Source organism: Peromyscus californicus, unplaced genomic scaffold, assembly GCF_007827085.1.
Source record: "Peromyscus californicus insignis strain IS unplaced genomic scaffold, ASM782708v3 Scaffold_21__1_contigs__length_65335640, whole genome shotgun sequence".
NCBI classification, from domain to species: Eukaryota; Metazoa; Chordata; class Mammalia; order Rodentia; family Cricetidae; genus Peromyscus; species Peromyscus californicus.
The window spans coordinates 47,432,872-47,449,332 of record NW_026294514.1 but is presented as its reverse complement, the minus strand read 5'-3'; positions in this window follow the sequence as shown (position 1 = coordinate 47,449,332).

The following is a 16,461-nucleotide window of genomic DNA, read 5'->3' as shown; positions in this document are numbered from 1 at the left end:
TGCTTCCTTTTGGTCCATAATAATTTGCCAGGTGTTTTATATGCAGCATTATTTCAGCACAACCGTATTGGATGGAAACATAATCAGTTGCTCAAGATGTGAAAAAAAAAAAAAGAAAAGTTAAGAAAAAGAAGGCGTGGCGCGTATCTGTCTAGAGTGCTTTTCATTCCTCTGCTTTCATTCACTTTGCAATAACTGTGATGACATGAGGAACATTAAGAAGAATAAAAGTGACAGCAGTTCTTTAGATGGGCCAAACATAGTGCTAAAATTTTACACTCATTAATATACTTAATCTCCTTAACAACACATACGATATTATACTTACAGTTTCACAGCCCATGAAGTCATGAGACATTTAGACTCCCTAAGAACAGAAAGTAAGTAAGTACTATGCCTAGAAACAAGGACAGACTGCCTGTCATTAAAGAGTGAGCCCCAACCTCTGGATTCTGTAGCCCTTGGTGTGAGCCACTGGATCCACCTACAAGCTGCACCATCGTGGAAGGACTATGGTGGCCTCTTTCTCCTGATTACCAACCTTGCCAAATGATGAAGCAAATGGACTACTCAGTGACCCGTTCAGCATGGTGTAACCATGTTCACTCTTCAAGGATGTTTATATTCTCAGGTTTTCCCATACATGGCTTCATGATAGGAATCAATGATAAATAAAACAAAACTGTAGTTCTTGCTTTTGAGGGTAAGTGTTGGTCTTTATCAGTCTATACGAGGTCACTACGTTCCATGACCAAAAGCTAATGATCTAAGATGACCCCATTTTCCTGTTGTCAACCCTTGATAATGGAAACAGCCCGATTCTTATTGCTTCCAAGGGTCCTTTGGCTGAGATAAAGTGTAGTGTCTGTTTCTAACAGTTTAGTAAAATATATTGACTATCTTAGTCTCTCAGTCTTTGCAAAGTTCTATGAATTTTTAGCAAATCCAGTTCCTTCATTGCTAATGGCACCTAACAGGCTCAGATGCCACATTTACAGAGGCCTGAGGTCACTCAGTCAGGAATACAGTTGTAAAATGAAAAAGCCAGTGTGACCTGACTTTCACAAAAACAGAATTTTTTTGATGCAACAACTGAAAGTCTACAGGGTTTTCTACCTATATTTACATTCAGGGAGCCCAATGGAGACTGTACAGAACTCACTTAGGGTTCTGATTTTTTTGCATTCTTTAATCAGCCTTATATTCTTAGACACTCTTCCAACACTGCAACAGGATGGTTTCTAGTAGCTAAAACCCCCACCTCCTACTCTACTTGTTGGTGCCAATGAAAGATAGATCTCATTTTCAGATATCTTCACCAGAATTCCAGGTTTGGGTCTCATGAGACTTGTCTAAGAGCCAGCATGTAGCAATTTAAGTGTTTGGGCTACAAAAATAGGCCCTTATGAGAAGCGTTTGGGACCCAAAGTGCCTAACTGAAATGAAGTTAGCTAGAGATGCTTCCCTAAAGGAAAAACATGGTGCTGCTAGCAGAGGCTATTTGAGTAAAAGAAAGTGTATATAAAGTCTCGTAACTGGGACTTTAAAACAACACTAAAATCTGCCCATAGATCAAGGACATCCCAATCCTCCTGCCTGGTTGCCCCCCTTTTCCCGGTGCCTGTGGTGTGACACCTTGCACAGCCTTGGTACAGTGGGAAGGGGCTTGGACCTACCTAGGTTCAGTGTGCTGGGCTCGCTGACTCCCCATGAAGACCTCGATTTGGGGGTTGTGGGGATGCGGGGTAGCTTGGGAAAGAGGGCTGGGGGTGGGAGGAAGGAGGGGGGATCTGTGGATAGTATGTGGAGTGAGTAGAAAATTTCTTAATAAAGAAAAATGAAAGAAAAAATATGCATAAAAAAACAACACTAAAATCAAGAACAGCAATTCCTAATGTAGCCTCACCCCTAACTGAGGAGCCATGGGCAGCATTGTCTTTTTCAGGCAAGTCTCCACATTACCTTCTGAAAGTGCATGAACAGGAACGACACCATCAGCTCTCTAGAACACCCGGGCTCCCTCTGAGTACTGACACAGTGCAGAATGGCCACAGATGGCCACCCAGAGACAACCATACGACTGCATAGACTTCTGCAGAGAGCAATATGTGCTGGGAAGTGCAGCCAAAGTCTCCATTCGAATGTCGTCCTGGAATCTCACAGGACTTGCACGGCTGCCAGAGGGCTTCCTGAGGAGGAAGGAGGCCGAGCAGGTGTCTGCAGCTGAAAGCCCCCTCCCCTTCCAGAACAAAGACATTGAGACCTAGATGGTATATGAGCGGCTATCTGTATCTTTCCTCTGCACAGACTGTTACGTGTCAAACATGTTCCCTCCCAGTCTCTATGATATTCTGTTTCTATACCCCCTGCACTTCATAGGTTAATGGAGTTTCTGCCCTGTGTAAACCCATGAAAAGTACAATGTTTTCTATAACTAAGCCCCCTCCCCACCCCACCCCAAATGCACAGCCCAGGCAGCATTCTTTGCAATCATGCTCTTGACAGTGTATGCTGCAGCAGTCAGCACAGCTTGGAAATAAGGGAGGGTCAGTTTGTTCCTGGATTCACAGTTAGAGTTCACATTATCGAAGTGGAAGCAAACACTGAAAAGAATAGATGTCCTTTTAAATGTATGTCTTTGGGTGATCCAAAAAGCATACATTTTTAACATGCATATAAAATTAATAACCAGACATCTCCTCACAAGCTTAAGAGTTAACTTTTCTGTGACATCAAATATCTTTTCAATATTCGAGACACTATGAATAAATTTTCTTGTCTCCTCTATTATTTCTGGTACTGATCACTCAAGCAGCTAATGGCCCCAAACTATCTCTATTGTAACATTCTGTTCCCTTCAGCTTTTTCTTTAATTCATTTTTTTTAGAAATCTATTGACAGCTTAAATTTACAGTCTACCTGGCATGTTTACTTAGGTAGAATCATGATTTCTGCATTTGTCTTCGTTTTATTCAGTAAATGAAATGCAGTGTGATTCTTTTTTTAATCTTGGCCACTTGTACAATGTCCTGTTGAACAAGTCAAAACATTAAGAAAATGTTAAAATTATTTTATACTCAATGATAAGAAAAATTAATCCATTATTTTCAATCACCTTTTTAAAAAAGTAAAACTTAGTCAAGATATTTCTGTCTTTAATATCCATATGCATAAAATGACTGTTATAAAGCTAGGAAAGTTAACAACACATCACTCTTTGTTTTAAATTTAAGTCAGGTGGATAACGTTTGAGTTCACATATTTACGTGAGGTTACCAGAGTCATAATTGCAGGTTTAAACTCAGCACCAGAATTCTTTGTAACAAGCCCTTCACTCATTACAGTTACAATAGGTAGATGTAATAAAATTTTCATCCAAAAACAAAGTAAGCTATCATTTTATTTATCCTTTAGAACTTCAGGACATTCCTTGGATATGCCGTTATGTTAGATTTATTCCAAGGAATAAAATGCAAAATAATGACCCATATAATTTGCTTCTGGAGTACTGATGTGACTCACAAAGCATTTCCACGTTAATTGGAGTCTGCTTGCTCAGCATTTTATGCCAGTCTTGCCTTCTCAGAGTTCATTACATTGTTGTGCAGGTTTTGAGAACATTGTTAAAACTGTGCAAGTCAAGCCTTGTGCAACAATGATGAAGACCACAGGAAAAAGCACATGTTGCTAGCATTAGGCTGCACCATTGTTCATTGTATACCTATGACATCAAGTCAATTAAGTCATTTTGAAAACAAGAAGAATTTTCTTGGAGTGAGATAGTTGTTATCCTTAACTGGCACAGTGTGTTCTGAACATGAAGCTGAAAGTGAGCAATGTCGCTTGATAGCTAAAAAAGACAAAATCTTCTTCACCCATTACAATGGGATCCTTGGTTGCTAGTGTAGGGGGAAGCTTAATGAAATCTAGCAGCTTTGAAGGAGGATGATTACATATTCCATTGTATTGGTTTTTCAAGGGTCACCTGAGAAATTTTTCTATTTGCATTCGTCATCTCTTGCTAATGTTTACTTTTATTTTATGTGGCTTCTGGGTATTTTGCTTGCAGCTGCTTCTGTAGTGCACCATTGGCGTCATGATCCCCTGGAACTGGAGTTACAGACAGTTATGAACCATGATGTGAGTACTGAAAGTTGAATCTGGGTCTCCTGGAAGAGTATCCAGTGCTCTTAACTGCGGAGCCAGCTCTCCAACCCCATGTCTTTTTAAAAACAGATACCTTTATTAATTCTTTGCAAATTTCATCTAATGTGTTAGTCATATACACCTGGACTCCTTCTTCCTTCTCTTAACTCACCTCAGCTCTACCCCACCTCCCTACCCCCACAACTTCCTGTGCTTTAAATAATAATAATAATATTAAGCCACCAACTCTAAATGTGCTGTCCAAAGATTCTGGGTGTGGAACCATTTGCTGAAATTTGGTTGACTGTCTTAGTTAGGGTTTTTGTTGCTTTAAAGAAACACCATGACCATGACAGTTTTTATAAAGGAAAACATTTAATTGAGGCTGGCTTACAGTCTCAAAGGTTTAGTCCATTATTGTCAGGGCAAGAAATATGGTAGCATGCAGGCAGACATGGTGCTGGAGAAGGGGCTGATAGTTCTACATCTTGATCTGCAGGCAACAGTGAATGTAACTGAATGTACTGAATGTAACTTGAGCATATGAGACCTCGAAGTCCACCCCCGAAGTGACACATTTCCTCCAACAAGGCCATACCTACTCCAACAAGCCACACCTCCTCAAAGTGCCACTCCCTATGGGCCAAACTTTCAAACACATGAGTCTATGGGGGCCAAACCTCTTCAAACCACCACAGCTGACCTAACAGAAGTCACATCTGTAAATAGAAGTTTCTGTCCTGCCTGCAATTCCCAAATACCTAGCAGCCACTTATCAAATTATCACACAGAGGCTTATATTAATTATAAATATTTTTTGCCAGTGACTCAGGCTTATTACTAACTAGCTCTTACATTTAAATTAGTCCATTCCTATTAATCTATTTATTGCTACATGGTCCATGCCTTACCAGTCCTCCAGCATCCTCTTTTTTGGACATCTCATGGCATCTGTCCTGACTCCTCCCTTCTTCTCCCTGTATCTCTGTTTGGCTTTCCTGTTCAGCCTTTTTCTGCCTGGCTATAGGCCAAATAAGCTTTTGTTATATATGAGAGCAATATACATTGATAACATACACAAGGATCCTCTCATAGCATTTCCCCCTTTCTGTCTAATAAAAAGAAAAGGTTTTAATAGTTATCAAGCAAGAATTACAGTTGCAATATCTAGTCTATTCATACTTGACAAAATCAGAGAAAACATTTAATTGCCTATCTTATCTTGGTGAGTCTAAAGTTTTATATCTAATTTATCTTTTATCATATCTAAGGAAAGTTATAACTATGACTATCTAGTCTTTAACTCCATCAAAGATTTCAGAAGGATGAAATGTTACCTAATGACAGGGATGTCAGGCTGCCTGGACAGTCAACCAAAGTTTCTCTGTAACACTGGGGCACCCATCTTTGGCCTACAGGCCTAGAATATCTGACAGACCTTTTTTAGAAGCAGGAAAATCTGAAGTACTGTCCTACCCTCTCTTGGTAAAGCTTGGTAATAGCCTTTCTTCGTGTCCTGCTTGTCCAGATTAGACAGCATACTTACTGTTAGCAGTTGAGACAAGGGCATTTTTTTTGCCCAATAGGCCAGTTTTTCCAAAAGGAAAACAAACTCCATATGGAGTATCTTCAGTGCCTCTCATCCTCTTGGGAGTGTATCAGTGCTTCCAGGAGCAGATGTGTCTCACGTCAAAAAAAAGTTAACTTTTTAAAACATTTTAAATGCTATATTTTCTAGGTCTTTAAAGTGTTTGAAGATTACCTATCTATTTGTAATATATCTCTGCACACCTAGAAAACCTGACTATAGGTTTGACTATTATAGATGAATAACTATTAATCTGTTATATATATTATATATATAAATGTATAATTTTTAATTATACATTACATTCTTAAATGAGCTGCATAAATATAATACCTTAAAGAAGAGTAGAAATATACATACAGTACAACAAAATTTACTTTAAATTTGTATCAATAAACTAAAATCCATACCAATGTAAAATATGTAAGTTTTTTTGGATTAAAGTAGATTCAATAATCTACCCCTTTTTTCCATCATTTCTATATCATATCCTCTTTCTTCTTTAGAAAGAGATTGACTATGACCAATAACAATTTACAACTAAACCCCTTTAAAGTAAAACAAGCATTCATAAACAGTATTTTGGGAATTTGGGCATATTTTTCTAGAATAATTCCTATCAATTGGGGGCACTGGTAATCTTATGGGGATCCTGAGAAAATTTAGAGTTATGGTCCAAGTCCTTACAGGAGTATTTTGTGTGGGTGGTCCATCTCAGCCAATAGCCTTCAAACTGTTTTGGATGTAGAACTCAGAAGAAACTTTAAAAGATGTGTATTGAAATGTTAGATCTGTTTTTATTGGTGTCTGGTCACCTTGTTGTAGCTAGAGTTTTCCTGCCTGGCCCATGGTCAGGGCAAATCTCTCTCACCTGCCAGTCCCACAGCCTCTCAGACCCGACCAAGTAAACACAGACACTTATATTGGTTACAAACTGTATGGCCGTGACAGGCTTCTTGCTAACTGTTCTTACAGCTTAAATTAATCCATTTCCATTAATCTATACCTTGCCACATGGCTCGTGGCTTACCGGCATCTTCACATGATGTTTGTCATGGTGGCAGCTGGCAGTGTCTCTCTGACTCAGCCTTCCACTTCCCAGCTTTATTCTCCTCCTTGTCCCACCTATATTTCCTGCCTAGACAATGGCCAATCAGTGTTTTATTTATTGACCAATCAGCAACACATTTGCCATACAGAACATCCCACAGCACTTCCCCTTTTTTTCTTTTCTTTTTTTTTTTCAAAAAGGAAGGTTTTAACCTTAACAAAGTAAAATTACATATACTTTGGGAATTTGGGCGTAGCTTCTCTTACTACTTCCTGCTGGAGGAGGGCACTGTATCTTATGGGGAAACAAAGAAAATTTTAGGATTATGGAATGGTCTGAAAATATATAAACTTTTAAAGGTAACATATATATCTGTATTAATATAAATATAAATTGTGTATTGTACACGAGTCAGCCAAAGATAATTTCTTGTTTTATGTTTGAGCAGGTAAAATATACGTCACGTATCTTGTAGTTACTTGAGGTTTATTTTCCCATGTCTGTAGCTGGGATTTTTAGGGGTTCTTCCTTGATTTTTCTTAACCCAGAATGAATCCACAACCTCTCACCTTCTGTGGAAACAAAAGCAGAACCTCCTTCCCAAAGCAACACATACCCAGACTCAAATTTTGAAGTCAAGATATTTATAAAATATAAAGGCTGATTTAACCTAGTAGTCCCCACAATCAAATGTCTCTCAGTAGTTAGCTCATTAACAGTCAAAAAATCCAAATAAAACATAACATACAGCCGGGTGACAGTGGCGCATGCCTTTAATCCCAGCACTCAAGAGGCAGAGCCAAGTGGATCTCTGTGAGTTTGAGGCCAACCTGGTCTATAGAGCAAGATCCAAGACAGGTAAAAAACTACACAGAGAAATCCTGTCTCAAAAAAACAAACAAAAAAGTATATAATCTAGACTCTCTGTGTATTTTCCATTCCTCACATGGCTCATTTTTTTATATTACTTTACTCCCCTTTCTAAGGACTTTATTTTGTAATTTTAAATCTATATTTTTAATTTAAGGCTGTATATATTCTTTTTCTTTTCTCTCGCAAGCCTACATGCATCTTTTAAATACACTGTGACTTGTTTAGAGAATTTTCTGTCTGAATCTATTGTTACAGTGTATCTTTAACCCTTTTTGTCTGTATGAGCAAAAGCTAAATTTACCATGCAATGTGCTGCATGACTTGGAGACACCTCTGTGTACTGCAGCAGGAATCCACCATGCTGTAACTCAAGCATGCATGTCATGACCAGGGGAAGAGATAAGAGCTATTAAGCTGCGCTTAGCTTCATTTTTGTGTATCTTGACCTCTTTCTTTTAAGCTTTTTCAGGCTTTCTGTGGATGTACATGCCCCATGTTGGGTGCCAAGTATAGTGAGATAAGGAAGTCCAGGATCAGATCAGGTTTATTAACAGATGAAATCAATAAAATACATTCATGACATAGAACAAGGTTAACATTGCTGCTGATCCAGTTGTCACTGCCCTGCTGTTCAGCCCAAGGAAGATGCCAACCAAACTGCAAGCCATGCTTCTCTGTCACTCACTGCTTGCTCCAATCAGTCCAAGAGAGAGCACAACCCTTCCCCAAAGGGTTCTTAAGTGTCATGTATCTTCAGAGAAGACCATGCCCATTGGGCCAAACTGCTCAATCCAGTTGGTCATTGGACTTAATGGCAGAATTCCCACAACACACATCCTTAAAGAAAGCTGACTTTCTCTCAGCTCTCCATAGCTCCTCAGTTAGAACTCCCTCCTAGCCCATGCTGAAATGTTAACTGGCTTGATTGTGTGCAGGTGTCCACAGCTGTTGTGAGTTCATGAATGCAGAAATCCTTGAGCTTTTGTAGAAGATATATGATATAGATGTCTAATTTGTGTCTGTCCCTTCTCTACAGTATGACCAGTTGTGAATTTCTGTGTTAACTGCCCTTCATTACACAAAGAAACTTCTTTGATAAGATCTGAGAGCAACACTAACCTCTGGGTGTAGAAATATAAATTTGAAGGAAGTTTGATACCATGTCAATTCATGAAAATAATAGCAGTAGGTGCACCCTTGGACCCTGTGGACCCCCAGTCATATTTATAGTACTGGGCATGTTTCTACCAGTTTAATAGGCCCTCAATGCAATCAGAAAGTAATTGGTTATCCCCACCACATTGGGGCTACTGTTGCACCCATGGGTATATCTCGCTATGCTGCTCATTATTGTTGATCATAGGGATCACAGTTGGGTAAGAGTGTTGATGATTTCTTTTTCCCCCAGCAATCTGAGAGGTCATTGATTAAAGCTATGAAAGTAAAGCCTATTGTATATGCTTGAGATCTCACGATGTTCAACATGCCAGAGCTGTGGGATACCTGCCAAGCAGAGTTGCACAGAGGAAGGAGAACAGCCCCAAAGATATAAGTATGTTACAGGAAGCAAAGAGAGAAGGGTGGAGCCTTCTCAGCTCTCTGACATCAGACATGGATTTGAGGTTTGCCCTTCTGGATTTCAGTCTTATTCTGGTCTAGTATTTCCTTTTTATGTCCAGATTCTTGCCTTTTTAAATGGTAATATATATTATGTTCCATTACATGTTGGAAGTATACAATTTGCTTTTTTGATTTTACAGAGGGTTACAGTTAAGAGGTTGCCTTGAGTCTCAGAAGAGATTTTGAACACTGTACTTTTAAACAGTTTGGAGACTGAAAGACAATGAGGACATTTGGTATTGGGTTAAATAAATCCTTTGGGTATTATGATATGGCCCAAGGCTGGGGGCAAAGAAATAGAATGTAGTGGTTTCAATGAGACGTCCCCCATAAGTCTTGAGCATTTAAATACTAGGTCTCAAGTAGGTGACTGTTTGTGGAGGATTAGGCACAATCCTTGCTGGATGAAAGATGTCATTAGGGATAGGCTTTGAAGTTTAAAAAGGCTAGTGACATTCCCAGTGTGCTCTATGGTCTCCTATCTGCAATTGAAGATGTGAGCTATCAGTCATTTCTGCTGCAATGCCTTCACTCTGCCATCAGAGACTCTAACTCTCTGGAACTGTGAGCCTAATTAAATAATTCCTTTTATAAGTTACTTTGGCTATGGTGTTTTATCAGAGCAATAAAAAGTAACTAATGGTCACAATTTAAATAAATTTATTCTACTTGGGGTAATAATACTTCCCCCAAGAACCATAAACTATGTAACGAAACCTTAGTACCAGGCATAAGAAACCTCCATTTGAATTATTGAGGAGGAGAGTCCAAGAGACCCAGGTATTTCAGACACAGGATTTGGAAGACCAGAGCTAGATCTGGCCCCAAAGCCTCCTCTCTGAGGACGAGCTTTCACAATACTGGAAGTGATATGCAAGCCGACAAGGGAGGGAAACAACCAATATTTCTAGCCAGCTGTGATGCCTATGAACTACAATGATAAGCATGTCAAGATATCCTATAATTGCAATAGCGGCACTCATATCTTGGTGGTAACCAACATCTATTTGATGGCATGAAAGATCTACTGAACAGGAACGAAATCATGCCTGGTACTTGAAAACCCAGTCAAGCCAATCACCTATGGCTAATGAAATCATGTATCTCAGTGGAGGTACTGCCACTACTGCCACTTTCCTAAACTAGTTTAATTCCTAACTGCTTTCTAGATACTTATTCTTATACCCAGGTAATTGTAGCTCTCAACTCTCATTAGAGAAACTTTTTTTGCAGCCGACAGTGACTACTTCAGAAAATCGTATCAAGTCAAAATGCATAAGCCACCATACATTTGGTTCCATTTTCTATGCATGCATCCTCTTATCATGAAAAGTTTAAAATAAAACTAACAATATTGTCATAATAGAAACTATTAATATTATATTAAAATGGAAATAATCAGAAAAAAATGTAACACAACCAATGTTACCAGAGTTGATGGACTTTTACTTTTTCCTTCTTGAGTTTCTAGTAATGACTATTAGAATTTGAAACTTAAAAATACAGGAAAGTCTTCAGAATAATAAGCTAATGGGTAACTAGAACTCTAATAATAAAAAGTAAGAGTACTGACCTCCAATTTAATGTTTAATAGAAAGAAACATTTCATCTATTACACAATAAAATTGAGTGCATCTTATCACAAAATATAGCAAATGACACCTCATTATTTTATGGGATTCATAGTTTAGTGGCACTAAGAGCAAATCAGTTTCACGAAGAATACATTAAACTTGTTTTAAAGAAAAACAATTGTCAAATGCCAACACATCAACTTTTCTATTTATTCCATTCCCGTAAAAATATGTTGCAAAAGATAATCATTCCCTTATACAATTTCAAAGTATAATTTTTCTTTCTTATACTAATTGTATATAGTATTAAATGAGTGCTTGGAATTTTAAATTTGATTTATCAAGTACCTATCATGTACTTTAGCTGAATGTTTTCCATGTCAGTTCTTGATCAGAATACAAAAAGGGAGAAATGTAAAACAAAACAGCTTGAAATAAAAATTAATCACAACTGTCTTCCCTCCGTAACTGTCACCTGGTTAGACAAATTCATAAAGTGGGTTTGGAGTCAAGTGATCCTGGCTGCCTCCTTCCCCTCACTTGTCTCCAGGTAAACATGTCAACTGTCATAAAGTGGAGCATTTTGATGTCCTTACCTTAGCTCTTAAACATCTCCAGACTTGGCCTCCTGCCCTGTTTATGAATCTGCATAAGGTCACTTAAACCAGCTTTGCCACTAAAAACCTTCTTAAACTTCCTCCTCACGGGTTCCCTTCTTTAAAATAGTAACAGCACCATCTCAGGACTACTACGGCGAGTGCTAACTGTTACCCTACATTTGGCGTATGTACACCCTTTAAATTCCCCCTGCTGTCATGTATATCTACAGGGAGGAAGTCTGTGCCATTACTAGGCAAATTTGTGAGAAATCAGACTTCTCCAGAACATGTCCAGCTTTTCTATTTTAGTCTTTTTCCCCCCAACCCCGTGCCTTGCTCTTTGTGCTGCACCAGACTTGTCAAGGGAGAGGGCCACATGTAATGGGGACTTAGGATGGAAACTTCAGAAAACCAGACAAAACACGGAGTGAGAAAATCTGTATGTCACCCTCTGTTCTTCTGGGTCCCTAGAATGCTCTCTTCTCCCTTTGCTCCCTTCTTCCCACATCTGGGTTCCATTTAAGATGCTGAGGGAGGAGTCAATGGCCCATCCTCTTGGCTCTGCATCAAAGTCCATCATATGACAGATTCAGAATCATCTCCAAATCACTTTCAAATGTGAACCCATCTGTCCCACACTCATTCAGTGCTCAGTAATGGCCTGGTAACCATAGTAAAAGTCCTCCTGGAAGTAAGATGTTTGAGAGTTACACAGAACTCACAAGCCTGGAGCAAGTCTGAAATGCGCAGACATTCTGAGGTCTGGTAGGTGCCACGGAGAGTCCTCCAGAAGACCCAAATTCTGCACTTTGGGAAGGTCTCCCTGGCTGCATCTTCTATGGAAATCCTTTGCCTTTTCAGTATTCACTGGACTACAGATGAAGTCATAACTTAAATAAGCCCCAATGGGGCTTCTCAGGCCTCACTGTCACCTCCACATGAAAAGAATGAAGTCTTAAAAAAATGTCCTGAGTCTTGAACAAATAAGCCTTAGCAGAAGCTCACAAATCTCATTGCTGAGTGAATTTTTATTTTTTAAAAATGATAAATATGTAGGGAAGCTGCTTCTTGCAGTTGCCAATTGGCACAGAGACCTTCAACTTGCCAATACGCAGAGAAGAATGGACTGTGGAGTGCTCACCCCTAAATGGCATGGACATATTACACCCTCCTGAGGAGGCACAGGGCACTTCCAGGATGAGGGGGCAGAAAGATTTTAAGAGTCAGAGGTGGTAGATAATTGTCTTTTCTGTACTCAATGGGGCTATTGCACATATGAATTCTCAGTAAAACTGACAGCATGCATAAGATTTGCTCAAGTTCAAGCCAGAAAAAAAAAAATCCCACCATGGAGGGGATAAAGTGGGCACAAAATCCCACAACTAGTTCAAGAGCTATCCGCATTTGATAGCTGCTGGGAGATGGAGGGTCAGGGGTTTTTTTTAATCTTTTTTTTTCATTAAGAGATTTTCTATTCCATTTACATACCATCCACAGATTCCCCTGTCCTCCCTCCTCCCACCCCACCCCCGCCTTCCCCCTCAACCCACCCCCCATTCCCACCTCCTCCAAGGTAAGGTCTCCCATGGGGAGTCAGCAGAGCCTGGTACATTCAGTCGAGGCAGGTCCAAGCCCCTCGCCTGCACCAAGGCTGAGCAAAGTGTCTCACCACAGATAATGGGCTCCAAAAAGCTGACTCATGCACTAGAGTCAGTTTTCTTTAAAGATGTGAACCCTGGTAGGTTGACCGACCATACCACAGGACAGGCATCACACTCAGGAGTGGTCAGCAACACAGAATAGACTCAATGGAAGGGGAGAGGAAATTCAAATAGGGTGGGTATGGAGGAGAAGGTGGACAAAGTGGATACTGGAGGAGTAGGGGGCTGAATATGATCAAAATACATTATATTTACAGAGAATCAATAAAATATTATTTTAAAAACTGATACATTTTCTTGATGAAAATCCAAGAGTTTAAGATAAGGTTTGTTTCTATTCTTCTTTAGCAATACCACCATGACTACCCTTTCCCTTTAGTGTATACGCACATGCGCACGTGTGTATACACACACACACACACACACACACACACACACACACACACACACACACACCATATTTTTCTTTTAACTTAAGAACCATTAAGACTGCAAGCCATGTATCTAACCTAATATCCCCGAAATGCCCTTAATTAGGTGAAAGATTCACTAGGTGTGTGCCTATCACAGACTGGATGCAGAAATCTCTCACATCCTGTGGTATTGTGGATCTACCAGGTAACAGAAGCTAAGATCCCTGTATCACTCCATGGAATAAACAGAAATACCCATCACACTTCTAATAGGCTAATAATCAACATCTATTGACTTAGACCATTGAAATTTAGAGGCTAATTTAATGGTCCCCAAGTTTATATAATCAAGTACTCAAAAACATTCTAAAAATATTGAATTTTCTTGTCATAATGTATACAATTGTCCTCATTTATTTAAGGCTCAATAGACAGTAACTGGTATGCTACTTTGTTCATGTAGCATTCATTAATGCACAGAATGAAGAAACAATCATAACTCAGCTTGCCAAGAAATGCAAAATTATTCATTGTTCATGTTTTCTATTGATCAAATAAAATGGCATCATAAAAGGCACTTCTAATATTCATCTAAAACTTACTAGTTACAATGAGCATAAACTATATATGAAACAAAAAGTTACATGCAAATATTTAAAATTTACCCAGTATATAAAGATTAAATGTAATGATTTTTAAATACCAAGGATTGCCACAAGCCTTCATTTTTAGCTTTTGGATTATTGATCATTTAAGGCCTAGGTGTACAACATTCTCTGTATGTGCTATACACTTATTGTATATACAGATAGATTTGAAATTACAATAAAGAAATCCAAATTAGGTTTTAAATACAGAACATAACAATACTGATATGGCCTATCTATAATATTACAGAGTGACAGAAACTATGATTTTGCCTTTAATTATTCTACATAACTCATTAGCAAATTGGCAAACAACTCTCTAATATTGTCCCATTTTGTTATAGTTTATGCAAATGAATGTTTGTATCTGATGTATGCATAAAGAACTACCTAAAATTTACACCTTTGAGTATCTGAAAAGTAGTTAACCCTGGAGAATTTGATACAAAGAAAGGTTAAAAGAAGCAAAGCTTTATGTTCTCCTTGTACAATGATACATTGTATAATCTTTGTAACTGTGTGAATGATTCACTCTTGTAAATGTTTTTAATAGAATAAATTGTCAGAGCTGACTGATGGAATCTGGAATGGCTTCATTTATATTTAGCGCCTAGAACAATGCCCTGCCCAAGGTAGGCTCTCAGTAAACAGTTGTTAAATGAATAAATCAAGTCATCACATTCAGAAAGTGCCCGTACATGAAAGGAGGGAAGCATTAGTGTTGTTTGATTTCACCACAGAGAGATCTGCGTTGTGATAGAACTGACAGATGACATTTGCTTTCCAGGGACACATCATAAAAAGACTCTGTTCGTATTGTTCTTGAAAAGCTAATAATAAAATTAAATTAGCTATTACAAAAATAGGTTTAATTATATATTTAATCATTGGTAGGAGGTTTTTTTTTTTTTCTTTAGAAAAAACACTAAAGCCCTTATGGTTTTAAAATGGAGACCATGTAGTTCTATTTAGTTTGGAGCACCAAAGTTTTGAATGTACCACTTTCTTTTTCATAGTGTCTTTCAAATAAAATTTCAGAGAGAAGATAGTTTGCCATTAAATAAAAGGGACTTCTAAAAATACCATCTCTGTGATGAGCCGGGTCTTATGTCAGACTGGAAATATAAGCTGATTAAATCCATAATGATCACAGAAAGAAAGGCAGATTCTAGACATATTAGGTAGAATTGTACTCAAGATAAAAAGGAAATCGTGGGAAAGATTTAGCACTCTCAAAACCAGCTGGAGGAGTCCTGAAGTTGGCATCAGGAATGCCCATTCCTTGAGGGTAGGACTGAAAGAGAGGACATGCCAATATCAGGTTCTACCAGTCTTGACTTTGACCAAAAGTCCTTCCAGGAAAGAAATAGCAGTGGAAAACAGATTACCTAAATGTAAATGTCCATTTTAGAGCTACTTAAAAATGTGTTCACATCCGTAAACTAAATATCATTATACTGGAAAAACGTCTGCTCTGAGAAAGACAATATGGAAGGAATATGAAGGTGAGTCACAGAATAGAAGAAAATAATACCAAAAAGCTCACTTTTTTTGTTGTTCAAAATGTCCGTTTTTTCACTTATTTTACTTTTGAGACTTTCATACATGAGTACTATATTTATATCCTCTCCACTCCTCTTTCTCTCTTGTCCAAATCTTTCCTCATCACCTCCACTCCTTCCCCAATTCATGACCTCTTCTGTAATTAATATTGTTACACACACACACACACACACACACACACACACACGTAAATATAAATAGAGCTTGCTGATTTCATTCCCTGTTTCTCATATGAATATGTGTTTGGGGCTGAGCACTTGTAATTGAACTATTCTTAAAAAGAAAAAAAAAAACAGATTAAAGACAGTTATCCAAATGACTCCAAACAAAGTGGACAAAAGAAGAGCTGGAGGTGTAACTCAGTGGTAGAGCACATGCCTCACATTCTCCTGGTTCTCATTCCAACCTCAGTACAATCACAGAAGGAAACAAAAAGGTAAGAAAAATCTGACTATACTGGACAACTCATCAAAGAGACGCATAGGAAACTGACATGCATATGAAAATACACACAACATACATTTCATTAGCGAACTGAAAAACAAACACTAGGTACACACACGTTAGTTCAGTTAAAATGAAACCCTAATAACATTGAGTGCTGGAGAAAGTTTGACAAAGATTTCAAACAGGAGCTCCCAGCTGTTGCTGACAGGAATGGATAATGAAACAGCTAGCTTGGAAAGGTTTGGCAGTTCCCTGCACATCTAAACAGACCTTTATACC